This window comes from Octopus bimaculoides, chromosome 7, assembly GCF_001194135.2.
Source record: "Octopus bimaculoides isolate UCB-OBI-ISO-001 chromosome 7, ASM119413v2, whole genome shotgun sequence".
In the NCBI taxonomy this organism is placed as follows: Eukaryota; Metazoa; Mollusca; class Cephalopoda; order Octopoda; family Octopodidae; genus Octopus; species Octopus bimaculoides.
The window spans coordinates 75,113,771-75,117,644 of NC_068987.1; positions in this window are offsets into that span (position 1 = coordinate 75,113,771).

Here is a 3,874-nt window from a genome sequence, read left to right on the forward strand (position 1 = left end):
ACTAAATTAGCATAGAATAATGGTTTCATATTTTTTTATAATGAAGATCTAAACTGTTTATATATATATATATATGTATATATATATATATATATATATATATATATAGTGTACATTTAAACACATAAGAGGTATCTATCGTAGGATTCCCTCACGCTAGAAAGAACAGCTAAGTTCCAAACCACTATTAGGGATAAAATTTCGAAGGGAGTGAAAAATGTCCACAATTTATCAGTGTGATCGTCATAGCAAAATATAATTTGCAGAACTTACGTAAGTATTACGTAAGTGGTAACAATGAAATCGGGTTTGTGATTAATCTTTATATTTTGTATCTTTTCATTTGTCTTGCTCACTTACGGTTCTGGCGTTTGCCGAATTTTCTTGAGAACAATCTTTTCTTAGTGGTCAGACCATATAGGGGGTCTACATCTAGCATAATGGATGTCCACTTAGTGGTCATCCCTCTTTTATGTATGTAATATAATTTTTCTGAATATTCAGAATTTTCAATATGCTAGGCCATTGGTTTTAAATTGATATTAATCAAATTAATATTCAATTTTTCACCCTTATAATTTAAATTATATATATATATATATATATATATATATATACACACACACATGTTTATATATATATCACAAAATTTAAATAAGAGCTTTGACGCTAAATCCATATGTATTAAAGTTTATTACCTATGTATACATTTCTGTATATGATCAAATTCAACTCTTAATTCAAGTTAAATAAGTAAACTAAGTAAATTAAATAATATATATATACACATGTATTTACATACACACACACAGATGGAATACGCGCGCGAGTGGTAATAAACTAGGTTAAAGTTTCCATTCTCATATTTGTAATGTATGTTCGCTGTTTTCTTCTGTTCTTTTTTTTATATTTATTTATTACTTGTTGATAACTGTCAGTTGTTCCGTGAGTAAGTGTTTACTTAGCAAACAACTTTCATTTTTACTATTTGCAACTGTATAAATTTTCTGTTTGTTCATTTTCCGTAGAAACAATTTACGTCACTAGAGGAAGAAACCGGAACTTATTACAGACTCTGCTTGGCGATAGGCTTTTCTGTCAGTCAACAAGAAATGCATTTAACTTAGTGTTATGTATTCTTTTGTTCTTTGTGGGATAATAAACAACTCACTGAAGGCATTGTTATGTTTCTACGTGCTTACTTTATTTGACATGTTTACAAACAGTGTCTATAGCGGAGTGATACATGCTGTGCGTATCTGCCTCAAACACAGTTCATACTACTTAGTGGATGCGCTTAACAAAATAGTACTACTAGTGAAGATGTATTCATATATACGTATACCTACGCATGCACATAGATGTGAACATATAACACTTAGCTATGAACAAACACATTCCAGCAACAGCTTGTCATTTTTAACTCTTTTCTTTTTAAGAGTATCTATTGCTATTATATAACGTGTGAGTTAAGGCGGTGAGCGAACAGAATTGTTATCCCACAGGATAAAATGTTTAGCGACAGTTCTCCCTTCCTTAGGTTCTGAATTCAAATTCAGCCGAGGTCGACTTTGTCTTTGGTCTGTAGCAGTCAGAGCACTACACTTGATGTCGCGATTCGCTAGAATATTACCCACTTTATAAAATAAATAAATAAATAAAATTAACCAATCACGACTAGAACACAATTCCATCTTTTCACGCCTTTCTCTCTGAGCCTATCCAGCACTATAAATTCAGCACACCTTAGCTACTTGATAGAGAGCATTGAGAGACACCAGAGACCAGATGTAGATGGAATAAAACAACTACTGACCCAGGCCGACTGCAGCTAAACAATGACAAACGACGACAGCAACACCAACAGCAACTAACCACAACTGTGACTGCTGCTACAATCACACATAAAACAATAATATTCAAACTCTCGATGTTTTGTCGTTCGTTGTAACGACAGCATTTTCTTTGAGTTTACGGGAAGAATAAAAATTTTATTTAATCTCACATATTCAGTGTTTTTCGTAACACATTCTTTCGGGGAGCAATAAAATAAGTACCAGTTGAGCACTGGTTCGATGTAATCGGCCTCCCCCATCTTTCCAAATTTACTGCCCTTGTGCCAAAGTAAGAAAGGATTATATAACGTATACTGTTTTATGACGGTGCAGTACGATTTCAAGAGAAATTTGCCTGCTATTTCTAGTTGCTTGAACAACTCCGTAGAGACTCCAGCGTTGGTGGCTATATAAGTCATGGGCAAACTGCGACCCGTAGGACTTTCTGAATGACACGCCAACGAAAAATTACTTTGAATTACCTTTTAGTACTGCAGCCTGTTTGGTGATGATCCAGTCTCATACAGATTAAATCTCAAAAATGTTACCCATGCCTGTTCTAAACTATTGGGTTGTCCGGAAAGTTCGTGCCGATTTATAGTAGCTTACCTTTCGACTTATTTGCCATGAAACCACCTCAATTCTGGGAAGAGGGTATTTTCAAGTTAAAGGAAAGATGGAGACGTATTGTGCAACAAAATGGTTCATATTTGGTTGAATAAAAATGTAATGACATGTATTTATTGACCTTTTTCTTTCCTTTAAAAATCGGCACGAACTTTCCGGACAACCCAATAATTGTAGCAAATAACACAGATTTCCAGCCAAGTGCTGAGACACTAATCTATCTTCTACTTTTGTTGTTGGCACTCCGTCGCTTACGACGTCGAGGGTTCCAGTTGATCCGACCAACGGAACAGCCTGCTCGTGAAATTAACGTGCAAGTGGCTGAGCACTCCACAGACACGTGTACCCTTAACGTAGTTCTCGGGGATATTCAGCATGACACAGTGTGACAAGGCTGATCCTTTGAATTACAGGCACAACAGAAACAGGAAGTAAGAGTGAGAGAAAGTTGTGGTGAAAGAGTACAGCAGGGTTCGCCACCATCCCCTGCCGGAGCCTCGTGGAGCTTTAGGTCTTTTAGCTCAATAAACACTCACAATGCCCGGTTTGGGAATCGAAACCGCGATCCTATGACCGCGAGTCCGCTGCCCTAACTACTGGGCCATTGTGCCTCCTTATCTTCCACTAGACAGATATAAAATCACAATTAACTAGGCGCTGGCATGGCAGTGTAGTGAGAAATTTGCTAACCAACCACATGGTTTTGGGTTCAATTTCACTGCGTCGCACTTTGGGCAACTCAGTGGCGTAGCTAACAGAGGAGAAAGAGGAGCCCTCCCTCACCACCACCGAGCACATTTTTCAAAATTGGCGTCTTTTCAACATTAAAAAAAAACTCTTCAGTTCACTTGTGCGATAAAAGTCGAATCTCTCTTTTTTGTATGAATCGCATGGCTTTTGGAAGACCTTTTCAGGAGTCATTATTTTATTTGACCAGCCTCCCGTCTTTAAAATTATTAACACACATGCTTTGAGATTTGTGAGCTTACTGTAAAACATTTTATTGTTTAACTTTGAATACAAAATAACAGTTGTGTACTTCCTTTTAAATTATATCTTCCACAGCTTTCGATTATAAACACAAAATTAAAATGTATAATTGTTTGGTATGTGTCGCGGCACCTTTGTATTATGTACTCGCTCCTCCCAACTTTGGAACCTGGCTACGCTGCTGGGATATCTTCCCGGGCCAATCAAAGCCTTGTGAGTGGATTTGGTTGACACAAACTGAAAGAAGCCCGTGGATTTTACACACACACACACACACACACACACACACACACACACACACACACACACACACACACAGATAGGTCGACAGACAGTTAGAGATAGAATGACAGACAGACAGACAAAAAGATATCTTTTTATTATAGCCACACAGGGCTAAATACAGAAAATGGACAAATTAC